Consider the following 17,163-nt stretch of genomic DNA (forward strand, 5'->3'; position numbering starts at 1 on the left):
CCTGAGAAATCAACGATACACCTACTAGAGCTAATAAACAAATTTAGCAAAGTAGCGGGATACAAGATTAATGCACATAAGTCAGTAATGTTTCTATATGCTAGAAATGAACAAACTGAAGAGACACTCAAGAAAAAGATACCATTTTCAATAGCAACTAAAAAAATCAAGTACCTAGGAATCAACTTAACCAAAGATGTAAAAGACCTATACAAAGAAAACTACATAACTCTACTAAAAGAAATAGAAGGGGACCTTAAAAGATAGAAAATATTCCATGTTCATGGATAGGAAGGCTAAATGTCATTAAGATGTCAATTCTACCCAAACTCATCTACAGATTCAATGCAATCCCAATCAAAATTCCAACAACCTACTTTGCAGACTTGGAAAAGCTAGTTATCAAATTTATTTGGAAAGGGAAGATGCCTCGAATTGCTAAAGACACTCTAAAAAAGAAAAACGAAGTGGGAGGACTTACACTCCCTGACTTTGAAGCTTATTATAAAGCCACAGTTGCCAAAACAGCATGGTACTGGCACAAAGATAGACATATAGATCAATGGAATCGAATTGAGAATTCAGAGATAGACCCTCAGATCTATGGCCGACTGATCTTTGATAAGGCCCCCAAAGTCACCGAACTGAGCCATAATGGTCTTTTCAACAAATGGGGCTGGGAGAGTTGGATATCCATATCCAAAAGAATGAAAGAGGACCCCTACCTCACCCCCTACACAAAAATTAACTCAAAATGGACCAAAGATCTCAATATAAAAGAAAGTACCATAAAACTCCTAGAAGATAATGTAGGAAAACATCTTCAAGACCTTGTATTACGAGGCCACTTCCTAGACTTTACACCCAAAGCACAAGCAACAAAAGAGAAAATAGATAAATGGGAACTCCTCAAGCTTAGAAGTTTCTGCACCTCAAAGGAATTTCTCAAAAAGGTAACGAGGCAGCCAACTCAATGGGAAAAAATTTTTGGAAACCATGTATCTGACAAAAGACTGATATCTTGCATATACAAAGAAATCCTACAACTCAATGACAATAGTACAGACAGCCCAATTATAAGATGGGCAAAAGATATGAAAAGACAGTTCTCTGAAGAGGAAATACAAATGGCCAAGAAACACATGAAAAAATGTTCAGCTTCACTAGCTATTAGAGAGATGCAAATTAAGACCACAATGAGATACCATCTAACACCGGTTAGAATGGCTGCCATTAAACAAACAGGAAACTACACATGCTGGAGGGGATGTGGAGAAATTGGAACTCTTATTCATTGTTGGTGGGACTGTATAATGGTTCAGCCACTCTGGAAGTCAGTCTGGCAGTTCCTTAGAAAACTAGATATAGAGCTACCATTCGATCCAGCGATTGCACTCCTCGGTATATACCCGGAAGATCGGAAAGCAGTGACACGAACAGATATCTGCACGCCAATGTTCATAGCAGCATTATTCACAATTGCCAAGAGATGGAAACAACCCAAATGTCCTTCAACAGATGAGTGGATAAATAAAATGTGGTATATACACACGATGGAATACTACGCGGCACTAAGAAGGAACGATCTGGTGAAACATATGACAACATGGATGAACCTTGAAGACATAATGCTGAGCGAAATAAGCCAGGCACAAAAAGAGGAATATTATATGCTACCACTAATGTGAACTTTGAAAAATGTAAAACAAATGGTTTATAATGTAGAATGTAGGGGAACTAGCAGTAGAGAGCAATTAAGGAAGGGGGAACAATAATCCAAGAAGAACAGATAAGCTATTTAACGTTCTGGGGATGCCCAGAAATGACTATGGTCTGTTAATTTCTGATGGATGTAGTAGGAACAAGTTCACTGAAATGTTGCTATATTATGTAACTTTCTTGGGGTAAAGTAGGAACATGTTGGAAGTTAAGCAGTTATCTTAGGTTAGTTGTCTTTTTCTTACTCCCTTGCTATGGTCTCTTTGAAATGTTCTTTTATTGTATGTTTGTTTTCTTTTTAACTTTTTTTTTCATACAGGTGATTTGAAAAAAGAAGGGAAAGTTAAAAAAAAAAAAAAAAAAAAAAAAAAGAAAAAAGACAAACAAGGGAAAAAAAAAAAAAGATGTAGTGCCCCCTTGAAGAGCCTGTGGAGAATGCAGGGGTATTCGCCTACCCCACCTCCATGGTTGCTAACATGACCACAGACATAGGGGACTGGTGGTTTGATGGGTTGAGCCCTCTACCATAAGTTTTACCCTTGGGAAGACGGTTGCTGCAAAGGAGAGGCTAGGCCTCCCTGTATTTGTGCCTAAGAGTCTCCTCCTGAATGCCTCTTTGTTGCTCAGATGTGGCCCTCTCTCTCTGGCTAAGCCAACTTGAAAGGTGAAATCACTGCCCTCCCCCCTACGTGGGATCAGACACCCAGGGAAGTGAATCTCCCTGGCAACGTGGAATATGACTCCCGGGGAGGAATGTAGACCCGGCATCGTGGGATGGAGAACATCTTCTTGACCAAAAGGGGGATGTGAAAGGAAATGAAATAAGCTTCAGTGGCAGAGAGATTCCAAAACGAGCCGAGAGATCACTCTGGTGGGCACTCTTACGCACACTTTAGACAACCTTTTTTAGGTTCTAAAGAATTGGGGTAGCTGGTGGTGGATACCTGAAACTATTAAACTACAACCCAGAACCCATGAATCTCGAAGACAGTTGTATAAAAATGTAGCTTATGAGGGGTGACAGTGGGATTGGGAATGCCATAAGGACCAAACTCCACTTTGTCTAGTTTATGGATGGTTGTGTAGAAAAGTAGCGGAAGCAAACAAACAGACAAAGGTACCTAGTGTTCTTTTTTACTTCAATTGCTCTTTTTCACTCTAATTATTATTCTTGTTATTTTTGTGTGTGTGCTAATGAAGGTGTCAGGGATTGATTTAGGTGATGAATGTACAACTATGTAATGGTACTGTAAACAATCGAAAGTATAATTTGTTTTGTATGACTGTGTGGTATGTGAATATATCTCAATAAAATGATGATTAAAAAAAAAAAAAAAAAAAAAAAAGATTCAGTTGTGAGAAACAGTAAAGAGAAAAATCAGTCTTTGCATTTTATCCTAACATGGCTCTAGGGTTCTGTATTCATGGAATCAGTTTCTAATTTAATCAGGTATGTTAGACTGCTATCCTCTTTGTAATGATGTGGAATCTGAATGGATGACATGCTTATCTCCCTTTGATTCTCTAGTTCAGTTTTCCTAATGTGCATAAAGACAGATACTAACCACTAAGAATAAAGGAGAGGTTTTCCACTCCCTACCTAACTCCCTAAGTTAGATTTTAATCTCCTAACTAGTTTTATATTGTCTTTTGAGAGCACATTTTCTATTGAAAGCTGTGAAGTTAATTTCAAACATAACAATTACCTATGATATTTCATGTCCTGATTAAATTGATCAAAAAAGGGGAAATTATAGTTCATATGAGTTTTATATTATAATTTATTGTATAAAAGTTAAGTAGGGCCTCTATGTTTCTCTTTGACTCTATCTTTGAAAAGGCAATGAAAAACATTTATGTAGTACCCACGATAAGCTCATGAGATAGAGGTTTTCATGTTAAAGGGTTATGGTGATGATGTGCTAATCTGGACTCTCTTACTCTAGGGGTAAAAGATGATTGACCCTGTGCACCTAATTAGACATGATGGACTTTTTCAACAGCAGTGACTACAGACCCTTCCTCCTGGCTGGTTTCCCTGGCCTGGAGGCTTCCCATCCAGTGATCTCCATTTTGTTTTGTGCCCTGTACCTAATTGCCCTTGTAGGTAATAGTGTCATTTTAGTATTTATCTGGGTGGAACAGTCACTCCACACACCCATGTACCTTTTTCTCTCCATGCTGGCTGGGAGTGACCTAGGGCTCTGTGTTGCCACCCTGCCCACCCTGCTCCAACTTTTCTGGTTCAGTGTGCATGAAATAAACTTTGATGTCTGCCTCATCCAGATGTTCTTCATCCATGTTTTCTCTCTTATGGAATCAGGCATCCTGCTGACCATGGCCTTTGACCACTATGTGGCAATCTCCACCCCACTCAGATACACTACTATGTTGACTAATGCCATCATTGCCAAGATAGGTGTGGGGCTTTTGCTATGGGCTGTGGCTGTCATCTTCCCAATATCCTTTCTCATTGAGTGACTGAAGTTTTATAAGGCCAATGTTCTCTCCCACTCATACTGCCTGCACCCAGATATCATCAAGCTTTCGTGTTCTGACCACCGCATCAACAGCATTTATGGCCTCATCATCATTCTCATCACCTTTGGCATGGACTCTGTGTTCATCCTCCTCTCTTATTTGAAGATCCTGATCACTGCGCTACACATTGCCTCATGGGAAGAGCAATTCAAGGCCCACAACACTTGTGTCTCCCACATCTGTGCTGTGCTGCTTGCTGGTCTACATCCCTATGCTGGGGGTGTCCATCATTCATCAATTTGGGAAGTGTGTTCCTCCTGTGGTGCATGTTATCATGGGCTATGTACACCTATTAGTGTCTCCTGTTCCCAACCTTGTTGTATATTGCATTAAGACCCGGGAAATACATACCCATATTTTGGGTAATCTACTGAAATTGTAGCAGAGATGACATTAGAGTCACATTCAGAATTCTTGATTAATCCCTGTGAAATTAACTGCTATCTTGGGCCACAGGAAAAAAAGTAAATCAGTGAGGAATATTTCTATGTTCACCGTTCATGCCCATGTTTTTCTCCCTCATTATTTTGATAGATTTTGAAGAAAGCAGCAATATCTTATGACCTTTCATTCACCCAAGTAATTTACCCAAAATAGATAATAATTGAACAAAGAAAGATTACCCAAACACATGGAAATGAGTGGATATATAGGAAGATTTGTAATCTATATACCAGGCCCTCCATTATACAACAGTATATGTTTTAAATCCCTGTAATCCACAATTTAACTCCTGAAGAATAACTTTTCCAAAGGTTTCTACTGTTTTTCTTTTGCTATCCTTCCTTACTATGCTGTTTAATTTCCTGAGATTTCACTTTTCAGAGTTTTATAGAGTTTAGATATTGCTTTACAAATTTATTCTAATTTTACTATTTACTATGTATATTTCCCAATTACTGATGGGCTACACACCTACAACTTATAAAATTAGGCAGCAAATTTTTAAAACAGGTTAAATCAGAGCTTACCTGGTGCAATGGCTTCCAGGTTTTACTCTTTGGTTGGAATTTGTAACTGCTGATTAGCCTCCTACTTATTTATGAAATTGTGTGTAAGAAAATGAAATAAAAGTAGCTTGTTTACCCCTAGTAGCTGTTGGAGAGTGTTTCTCTAAAAATATTTAGTAGAGGAAAGATATATTTAATTTGGAAAGCAGACACTGTAGATAGTTTCCTGCCTTCCTGAAGTAATTATAATGACATAAAAATGGAGAAATAACAGCATTGCTTCAGGTAGGTTCATGTGCCCCATGTCTGGCCAAGGATGAGAAAATTTGTACTTCATGAACCTGGACATCAGTATTTCAGAGGTATACAGGGCCTTACATATTACTAACTTTCACATTTTGCTGATTGACCCAGGCTTTCCTAAACCAACTTCAAAAATAAAACCAAAATTTGCATAACATATGTTTACAAGCATGTTTTTTGTGCATGCTTAAGAAATGCATAATATTTCTGAAGGATTGACAGTAAAGCAGGTGGTTATATATGCAATTCATCTCACCTGTGCCTCTAAACCATCTAGTGACTTTCCACCTCACCTCAGTCTAGACCCTTTGGAAAACAGATACACTTTTCTCCCATTGTTACTTTTATTTCCTCTTTCACATTTCTCTTTTTTTTTATTTCTGCAAAATCTTTGTTTCTGGAACTCACTCATCTTTTCTTACTTGGGAAAAAGTCCTTATTTTTTCTTTTCACTGTAGAGTTTCTGTTCCATTAGAAGAGGGAACATGTCCTTTCTGATCACTCTGGTATCCACTTCAACAAGGGGCTCAGCATATAAATGACCATGAAGTATGTGCTGAAAGAATAAAGGCATAAATAAATGGTCACAAATTCTAGGAGTCACAACCACAAAGTAGACAAAAATTCAGGACCATAACCCCAAGCAAGAAAAATGTCATCATTTTTTATGGGCACCAGGGACCAAGAATTGCATTTTTAAGGGGAGCAAGATGGGTATTTATTATAAAAGGGACATCTTGTGAGATCAACTACAAAGATGAGCCTGAAACCTTTACCTTGCACACAGGGAGTACCAGTTGTGTGTACTCTTAGGTGAATGTGTTTCAGTGGGAAAGGCAGTGTGCATTTTACATGATTCAATGTTTTCCAACTAATATTCAATAAAGTTTCCAATCCTGGAGATCATGGATGTCAATAGAAGGATTTCAGGATAAATTCAGATGAGTGAATTGGAGTAGGTAACTGCCTAGAGCTCTTCAAAATGAGGACTTATTGTTTCACATTCCAAGAGGAAATGGAGACACATACATAATTAATTTTGAAACTAAACATTACATATGAATGCAGTCTGCAGGGGTTTACATGTCCAACCTCTGAGTAGCATCATAATTAATCATGTATACCCACCAAAGGAATCTTCTTGTTTTACTACTCTTATCTTTACAATCACTTTTCTCACTTCTCTGGCTACTCTGCATTTAATAACTTTGTGACTCCATTTGACTACAAGGTATATAAACTCTCACAGTCACACACATAAATGCACACACATCCAGGAATATATTCTCACTACTGCTCATAACCCTTGTCACTAAATCATTACTTATAAAGATAGTTTGCCAGTGAACTTGTTAAATCAATGCCTTCAGAAAGGAAAGCTACTGCTACCCTCAAAGAGATATGGAAAAACATACTGCTAAAATCATATTCAATTTCCTCAAAAGAACCATTTTAGACTGGCTGAGACCACAAAATTCAAAAGAAGTTAATAAACGATATATGTTGGTGACTATTAGGGGAGTATATTTTACGGATGTATGTATTTTCTTCTACTTATCAGAACCAAATACATAATGTTTATTCAACTCACTTTGTGTTGATGATGGAATTTCTTTTAGTGTCCTTAGAAATTGATCATCTAATTTTTTTTACTATAGTATCTTATCATTTCTTCTTTTCTTTCATTGTATTAAAATTAGCAGTTGATGCAGTGATTCAGACATGACTAGTTTGATCTCATGTTAATCTGGAAAACCTCTTTATATTATTTTTGTCAGTGAATTATTTATTATGGTTATAGAAGCTGCATCTGTAGTATTCAATGTAAATAGCAGCTGCATCTGTATTATTCAATGTAAATTTTTCCTTGCCATCATGTTCCAATATTATTTGTATTTTTACTTTTTCACTTTTTCTGAAATCCACTTTGACTTAATGGTGTTATCTTAGAATCTGAAGGGAGTTTTCTTTTTTTCCAAATATTAGGTATATTTTCTACTACATTTTTTTCATTACTTGAGATATCTCCTTTATTATGTATTAAGAGATTCTGTATACTACTGTTGTATTCAGGTATAACTTTTCTGTTGTGTTTTTTTCCCCAGTATTCCATTGTTTTTACTAAGGAAGTATAATAATATGCTTCAATATTAAAAAGGCTGTTTTCCCATATTTGTCTCTATATATCTATTTAATTATTTTATTGCATTGATGTCTAACTATTATTTTTTTAATATTGAAGTCTGAGTATGTATTGAGCCATGTTTTCTACTGGAAGGAAGAAAAAACGCAATGTAATTAGATCATAGATTTTATAGGGTTTAGTTGCTTTCTTTGATTTTCCTTTTGTTTTCTTTCTGATGTTGCTACAAACTAATCTACTAACATTTCAGGGAAGAAGTCTGATTTTGAGGAGAGTAAAATATTTTAAGATCAAATAAACAGAATAAAAAATTTTGTAATTAAAAAAAAAGAAAACAAACTGGTTTTGCCAGGAATGTTGTTTTTGGAGACTCTGTATCAAGGTACAGACACAGAAAAGATGGATACTTGAATTTGCATGAGACTAAGGATTTGACAAGTGGATGCCACCAAATATATTTGTATGATAATGTATTTTAGAGTACTAGAATGACAGACATTTCAATGCATGAACTTAGAGTATTAGCTAAATGAAATATATTCAGGAAGAAATTATTTCATTACAATATTATAATGGCTTTTCTTTCAGGATTATAAAATTTCTCCACTGATTTAAATTTACATCATACAATGAAGGTAGCTATTTTTCTCAATGAGACAGAATCATTCTCATTATAGTCATCCTTATATGCCTATGTCCATAAAGAAACTGGATTTTTAAATCACAGTACAATCATAGAATATTTAAATATAAATGTATGTAATGACTTGGACTAAGGAGCAAAATCTTATACTTGGTATGACTTGACACTATCTAAGGTGACCCCTGGTGTTTCCCTACCTACTGTTGTCCACACCTTGTGTAAGCCCCTCTCCTTGAATGTGGTCAAACTGTGACAGGCTTCCATTCGATAAAATGGAACAAATATATGCAAAGGTGATGAGATGCCACTTCCTCCATCTTAGCAGATTGGAGGTACAGATTCTCCTCCAGGGCTTGATGAAATAAGGAGGCATTTTAAGGAAGCCCACATGACAAGAACTGCAGATGACCTCCACAAACTACCGGTCTCCACTAGGACATGAGATTGGCCTCTAGTGCCACCAAAAATAAACCCAGATCCTCAACCTCACAGCCACAGGTTATGAATTTTGACAACAACCTGAAAAATATCAGAATAATATTCCTCTCCAATAGAGCCTGCAGATGAAAATTCAGGCTGGCAAATCCATTGACTGCATTCTTGCTAGACCCTGAGCAGAGAACAGCACAAAGGAGTGCCTGAGAAACTGTGACAAAATAAGTGACAACACAACTGTGTGCTTTTTCACTTTGTAAATTCTTCCATGCCTCACCTACTCCATCACTGGAATCAGTTCTCTTGTTTTGTTCTAAGTTCTCATTTGTATCACAGTAAACACAGAGTGAACTTCTAGTTTGTGAGTCTCAGAGCTGACTTCCTTTGATATTCTCAAGGAGCAGATATTATAGAAGGATATCATAAGAAATTATAGCTAACAAGAAAATTGCATTCCCTTAAGATAAGTGTCTCTGGTGGCCTGGAAAATTCATCTTACCATGATGAATTGTATTCCTTAAGGATATAGTCACCACCACCCATGTCACCATTATGACCATCCTCTATGGTTGTGGTTCCATGATCAATAAGCAGAGTCAAGATTCTTAATTAAAATTTTTAGGCTCCAATTACAGGGAAGTTGTTTATTTCTGGATAAAAATTATATAGTTTTCCAAGAAAATAAGATTTCCCATTACATATAATAAATCGACATTTTGGTCTTCAAGTATAATATGAGATTGGCTATTAAGCATGACTTCTTTGAGTCCTACTAATTTAAATGTGAGTTTTAGACCCATAAATTGAAGTGATAGATACTATATTGTGCTAATTTACTCATGAAAATGGAAACTTGAATGCTGTGTGGGAGGCCTGGTTTAACATCCCTGATTAGAAATATATTATTATGGGAGCTCTAGTTTGATCACTCTAAAGACCAAAAAGAAAAATAGAAATACCTGCATTTGGAAAGTAGAAGTTCTTCAAAGTTCAGTCACACATTTCCACCAGTAAAACCTCAAAATATCATACTAAAGAACAACCGGTAATTTTATAGTATTCTCTTAGGACTAAATACTGATCTGAAAAAGAAGTGAAGAGTTGTTGCTCAGAGACTTGGAATGGAACATAAAAGTATCAGATGCAGTTCACAATTGGAAATTACAATTTCACAAGTGTGAAGGAGATGATTATTCAGCTAATCCAGATATGGAGGATGGAGTCTCAGGTGTAATTAAGCAACCACTCAGCACTTTTAATAAATGAAAGACTCTTAGGCCCAGAGGTTATTCCCTGGGTTGCTTTCTTCTTTTTCAATAGATATCAAGAAAGATGTATAAATATCCTCCTCTGAGTTCATATCAGCTGCTCATGACTTTTTCTCCAAGACCTGGGACTATCACTGTGGCAGGTACTAAGAAGAAATTCAAGACCTTCACTTTTTTTTTGTTCCTAATGGTTTAGAAAAAATATGCATCAAAAAGGTAAATTAAAATAGTTTAATAATAAGCAAATAATTAAATAATAATTAAAAAGGGTTAAAACTGGGGGTTTTGGAATTAGGATCCCTGAGTTTGAAAACAGTTTACACATTCATTAGTGATGTAACCTTGAGAATGTTTATCCTTCATTGCTTGAGTTTCCTGTAATGTAAAAAAAGATAATAACGTAGCTTCTTCATATAATGGTTGTGACCATTAAATTGGGTAATCAATGTAAAGTGCTTAGAATAGTATTTATGAAAATGTTTTTCACATTTTAAGCATTGGTACATTTTTTTAAATTTTAATACTTTTTTTAAACTGTTACTGCTGTTTTGCTCCTTACTCTATTGATAAGTAATATGTCTGCATTTTAACAAAATAACTCCAAGAGCTTTCATTAAAGGCAACACATGAATTGTATGTGTCTGCTTTTTCACCAGCAGTTTTGTCTTTTCTTCTCATTCAACTCTGGACAGAAGGAGAGAGAGAGAGAGAAAGAGGGAAACAGAGTGAGAGAAGATACATACATATTGATAACATGATTTTGTGTCTCCATTACTTCTTAAGGTTTGGGGGTAATCTGGAAAGAAGGATTTCAAGTTACATGAAGAATGATAGATATCTTGCAGCATAGTTTTAAGTCTATTTGGTGGTGTGACAGCCACTGTGAAAAGTGAGGCCTGTGCAATTTCCAGATTTTGATGGCTGGTTTATAAGGCAGTAGTGTTTATTATGCATAACTCTTTGAAACTTCCAAAGATTTTCAATCCAAAAGTTTTGATAGATACATAAAGTTACTTTGCATACTACTGCTTTGGATTGCAAACTTGGACAACTGAATTGAGGTTGTTTTATAGAACCCCCAAAATGTGTACTTTTATATTTAAAGCATTTTTTTACAGAAATGCTATTTTTATTTTATGATGCCATTTGGGATAGTAAAATAACAACCCCTGCTATAAAAATTCATAGGTTCAGATTCTATACTTCTGTTGGTGGACATGAAAATAGCAGTCATTCTGCTATGTATAAATCTCTTTCAATTATAGTTATTGAGTAATCATGTGATTGTCATGTTCCGAATGAGAACATTATGCCCTCTGAAATTTTCCTTGTCTTCTTTGACTCAATTCCACAATCCTAGTGAGTCAGTGCTTATTAGTGTGTCCAGAATATTAAAACTGGAGAAGAGCTAAGATGGCAGCATAGAGAGAGGTGGAAGACTGTTAGTCCCCCTAGAACAATTCATAAATTGCCAAAAAACTAGTAAATAACCTGGAATAACTCCAGGGAGACAAACATGACTGTCCACTAATCATCCAACAAACTGAATTGGGAGGAATGCCCAAGATTGCAGCATAAAATCTGTAAGTAAAAACTGCGGACCTGTGCTGAGAGCCAAAAGCCGAGAGCCCCTCCCTCATGGAAGCCTTGCAGTGCCAGAGAGGGGCACTCTCCAAACATGCTAGTGTACCTCAGCCCAGCTCCAACTTTGGTTTTAATGTTAATGGCTCAATACAGGCAGTGAATCCCCAAAAAGCAGACAGAGGCTTTTGGTGAAAACTGACCTTGGGAGAGTCAGAGGACATATCTGTCTCAGGACAGGGAGCCCAGAGGATCGGGTGCTATCTCTGGCTGATGAGTGAATCTGGGGGCTTTCTGTCCCTTTCTCTCTCTGTGGAGAAAACCTCAGCCATTTTCAGTCAGCAGTGTTTTGCAGTATAGAAAGCCTCAGCCATTTTAAAATCAAAACACTTTGATCAGCAGAGTCAGAGAAACAAAGAACTTATTGATATGCAGTGACACCTGTGGAGGGTGTATAGCTTCCTGAGAGGAAAGGGGAGGCCCAGCTCTACTGTCTGCCTTACCAGAACCAGGCCCTGAAGCCTGGGGGAGGAGAGCCACAGGCCACACCCCCTTACACCAGCCCATGGCAGGCTGACAGGTGCACCTGCTGGGCAGAAAAGCACAGGTGTGTCAATCCTCTGAGAAAAACCATCAGGGAAACCAGATACTGAATATTTCCTCCTTCTGTGACCTGAGCCTGTTCTCATCTGGGAAAACCCAATTGTGCTGGCCTAGGAGGTCAGATGCCTAGACAACAGAAAATTACAACTACAACCTACACCAAGAAAAACGAAGTTATGGCCCAGTCAGAGGAACAAATGTTCACTTCAACTGAGATACAGGAATTTAAACAACTAATGGTAAATCAATTCAAAAAGTTTAGAGAAGATTTTGCAAAAGAGATAGAGGTTGTAAAGAAAACACTGGGCATACATAAGGCAGAAATTGAAAGTTCAAAAAAACGACTAGTAAAATCTATGGAAATGAAAGGCACCACACAAGAGATGAAAGACACAATGGAAACATACAACAGCAGATTTCAAGAGGCAGAAGAAAACACTCAGGAACTGGAGAACAAAACACCTGAAAGCCTACACACAAAGGAGCAGATGGAGAAAAGAATGAAAAAATATGAGCAACGTCTCCGGGAACTCAAGGATGAAACAAAGTACAATAATGTACGTATCATTGGTGTCCCAGAAGGAGAAGAGAAGGGAAAGGGGGCAGAAGCAATAATAGAGGAAATAATCAATGAAAATTTCCCATCTCTTATGAAAAACATAAAGTTACAGGTACAGGAAGCGCAGCGTACCCCAAACAGAAGAGATCTGAATAGGCCTATGCCAAGACACTTAATCAGATTATCAAATGTCAAAGACAAAGAATCCTGAAAGCAGCAAGAGAAAAGCAATCCATCACATACAAAGGAAGCTTCATAAGACTATGTGTGGCTCTCTCAGCAGAAACCATGGAAGCAAGAAGGAAATGGTGTGATCTATTTAAGATACCGAAAGAGAAAAACTGCCAACCAAGAATCCTATATCCAGCAAAGCTGTCCTTCAAATATTGAGGGAGAGCTCAAAATATTTTCTGACAAACAGACAATGAGAGACTTTGTGAACAAGACACCCGCCCTACAGGAAATATTAAAGGGAGCACTACAGAGTGATAGGAGAAGACAGGAGTGTGTGGTTTGGAACACAATTTTGGGAGATGGTAGCACAGCAATGTAAGTACACTGAACAAAGGTAACTATGAATGCGGTTGAGAGAGGAAGCTTGGGAGCATATGAGACACCAGAAGAAAAGAGGAAAGATAAAGAATGGGACTGTGTAACTCGGTGAAATCAAGAGTATTCAACAATTGTGATAAAATGTACAAATATGTTCTTTCACGAGGGAGAATAAGCAAATGTCAACCTTGCAAGGGTAAAAAATGGGGAGGCATTGGGGGAGGGATGCAATCAGCATAAACTAGAGAGTGTAACTAATAGAATCATTGTATTATGCTTCCTTTAATGTAACAAAGGTGATATACCAAGGTAAATGCAGATAATGGGGGGGATAGGGGAGGCATGTTAGACACTTGACATTGGTGGTGTTGTCTGACTCTTTACTTTGATTTAAGGTTATTTTTCCTTTTGCTGCTTCCTAGCTGTCATTTTTTTTTTCCTCTTTCTTTTGCCTCCCTACCTTCTTTGACTCTCCCTCCTACCTTGTGGAAGAAATGTAGATCCCCTTATATAGATGGTGGTGAAGGTGGTGAACACATAAATATGTGACCATACACAGAACCATCAATTGTTTACTTAGGATGGAATGTATGGTGTGTGAACAAAATCATCTTAAAAAAGAAAATGGGTTGATGACAAAACCTCGAGGGCAATATGTTGAATGAAATAAGCCAGACACATGAGGACAAATATTGCAGGGTCTCACTGATAGGAACTAATTATAATATATAAACTCAAAGACATGAAATATAAGGTACCAAGATATAGGATAAGGCTTAAGAATGGGAAGCAGTTGCTTAGAATGAGCAGAATGTTCAAATAGGATGAACTTAAATGTTTGGAAATGAACAGAGGTGTTGGTAGCAAGATGTGAGAATAACTAACAATGCTGAATGGTGTGTGAATGAGGTGGAAAGGGGAAGCTCAGAGTCATATATGTCACCAGAAGGAAAGTTGGAGGTCAAAAGATGGGAATGTATAAAACTGAATCCTATGGTGGGCAATGTCCATGATTAACTGTACAAATATTAGAAATCTCTTCCATGAACCAGAACAAATGTATCACAATACAATGAGAAGTTAATAATAGAAGGGCATATAGGGAAGAAATGCATACCTATTGCAAACTATATACTACAGTTAGTAGTATTTCAACGTTCTTTCATAAACAGTAACAAATGTACTATATCAACACTACGAGTCAACAATTGAGGAGGGTTGGTTAGGGATATGGGAGGATTCGAGTTTCCTTTTCTTTTCTTTTTTTTTTTTATTTTTTCATCTTTCACTTTATTTTTTGTCTGGAGTAATGAAAAATTTCTAAAATTGAACAAAAATTAAGTGTGATGATGGATGCACAGCTGTGTGAGGGTGCCAGGGGCAACTGATTGTGTATTTTGGATCTTTGGATGATTGTATGGTATCCAAACAATCCGAATAAAAATTAAAAAGTAAAAACTAAAAAAGAATATTAAAACTTTTCACAGCACTTTAAATTTCAGAATCATTTCAACCATTATCTTCAAAGGTTTCAATGATAAGTAAAGGAGTCAAACTGTTTTATTTATTGTAGAAAAAAAATGAGCCAAAGGAACATAAAAATTAACACCCTCAGGATGAGAAGGAAGTCTTGGAAACTTCACAATGTCTCCAGTTCTTTATCAGTCTACTATCTAACACTTCTTCTGCCATTCAATTTGGCCACAGAAAACTGGAATATTAATTCTACCCTCTTTTTATACAGTGTTATTGAGAGAAAAGAGAGAAATAACATTTTTTGTAATTAAGAATTGATATCAAAATTGAGAATCAGAAATTACATAAATGAACAGTTACAAGTTATTGAATATATATATGTGTGTGTGTGTGTGTGAAAGAAGGGAGCCCCCTCCGCCCTCTGCATTCCTGCAAAAGAAAGTTTTATTCTACTCATTTCTACAGGTTTTTACAGTATACAAGGTAGGTTCCTACATGACTGTTTTCAGGTATTTTAGGGAGGGTTCATTTTTTCTAAATCCATAAGGTGTATTTACATATCTTTAATCTCAAGGGACAATTTTTTGGGGGCTAGACAGGAAACAGCAGGGACAGGAGACAGGAGCACGGAAGGAGCCCAGCAAGAGCTCAGAGAATATTCCCTTATCTAAACTGCTGTCTGCCTTCAGACATGCAAAGATTTTGGCCTTTTCCCAGCCTGGTGTCTGCCTTCAGGCTTCCAGATTTTGGGTAATGGGCCCTATGTATAATCTGTTGAGCCAGGGGACCTTCCTTGTCTCCACATATATATATATAAAATATGGTATTACCAAAAAAAGAATTCAGATGCTGATTTTTCTGATTCATAATTTTTTTTTTTCCAGAGAGAACAATGTACCCAACCAGAGGGAAGCTATTTGCCCACATCATTCAGTTTTCTAATAACTGACCTCTGCCTATTTTATTCTTGGTCCTCAGTCCTTGCAGTCCATCATGCCAAAATGAATGGTTAGGATTTGACTAGAAACAAACATCTATTTTTGACTATTGTTCACTCTAGCTCCTTTCTCTGTTTTTCATGTAACAGATTCTGGCTTTCTCTCTCTAAGGTCTAATTTTACATCTACCCAAATCATTGCCTTTCTGCTGACTGGTGTCCCAGGATTAGAAGACTTCCACATCTGGATCTCTTTTCCTTTCAGCTTCATGTACTTTCTGGCTGTGATGGGCAATGGCCTGGTTATAGCAGTGGTGACCTGGGACAGGAAACTCCATGAGCCCATGTATCTCTTCCTGGCCATGCTGGCACTCAATGATGTCCTCCTTTGTACTGTCACAGTGCCCAAAATGCTTCTCATCTTCTGACAGGGCCCTTCTCCATCAACATTTCCTGCCTGCCTCACACAGATGTTTTTTGTTCATGCTCTGTTCCTATCTGAATCTGCTGTTTTCCTGGCCATGGCTTTTGATCACTATGTGGCCATCTGTGCACCACTCCACTACACAGCCATACTTACAGGCTCTCTCATTGGCAAGGTGGGATTGGCTCTGGTGGCCTGAAGTGTGACTGTAGTCACCCCTGGAGTCCTCCTCATTCTCTGCCTGCATTTTTGCCAAACCAACATCATCCATCACACCTACTGTGAGAACATGGGAATTGCCAAGTTGGCATGCAATAGCATGACCCTTAATAGCATTTATGGGCTCACAGCTGCTCTCCTCACCACAGGGCTGGACTCCATCCTTATCTTCCTCTCCTACTGATTAATTCTAAGGACAGTACTCTGACTACCTTCAAGAGAGGCCTGGAGAAAGGCTTTTGGAAGCTCTGGAGCTCATATATATGCTGTATTGATATTTTATATTCTACCTTCTTCTCTTTCTTTACCCACTGCTTTGGGTCCCACATGCCCAGGCATACCCTTATCCTCCTGGCAAACCTTTACTTACTGGTACCATCTACCATGAACTCCCTTGTTTATGGGGTAAAGGCAAAGGAGATAAGAATGCAAGTACTATGATTCTGTAGGCAAACAAACCAAGATAAAAATAATAATAATAAAAAAATAAAAAAAAAAATTGACCAAAAGTTTACAAAGCAGTGAAGAATAGGGAAGCCCAGCTAAGTCAACAGACTTGAATGTCATGTCTGAATCAATCTAGGCAGATCTGAATAGAGTTTAAATATTCAGAATCCTTGATTTGAAGCAAACAAGAGGCAAGGAACTGTTCAGGTACCACCATGAGTGTCTGAATCTATTAAGTTAATAATCAATAGATTTCCTCTGTAGCAAAGTGAAGGATTTAAGTCACCTTTCTGTAATTCACAAGGCCTCTTCTTTGTCAATTTGCAATGGATAGGCCAAAATGTAAATCCCGTACATTAAGGG

General features: G+C 37.3%; 1 pseudogene; it reads left to right on the forward strand.

The window, feature by feature from the left end:
* The first annotated feature begins 3,705 nt into the window (after window positions 1–3,705).
* On the forward strand, window positions 3,706–16,794 carry LOC119537118 (annotated as a pseudogene).
* The last annotated feature ends 369 nt before the right edge of the window (window positions 16,795–17,163 follow it).

The sequence above is a fragment of the Choloepus didactylus genome, chromosome 6 (genome assembly GCF_015220235.1).
Source record: "Choloepus didactylus isolate mChoDid1 chromosome 6, mChoDid1.pri, whole genome shotgun sequence".
NCBI classification, from domain to species: domain Eukaryota; kingdom Metazoa; phylum Chordata; class Mammalia; order Pilosa; family Megalonychidae; genus Choloepus; species Choloepus didactylus.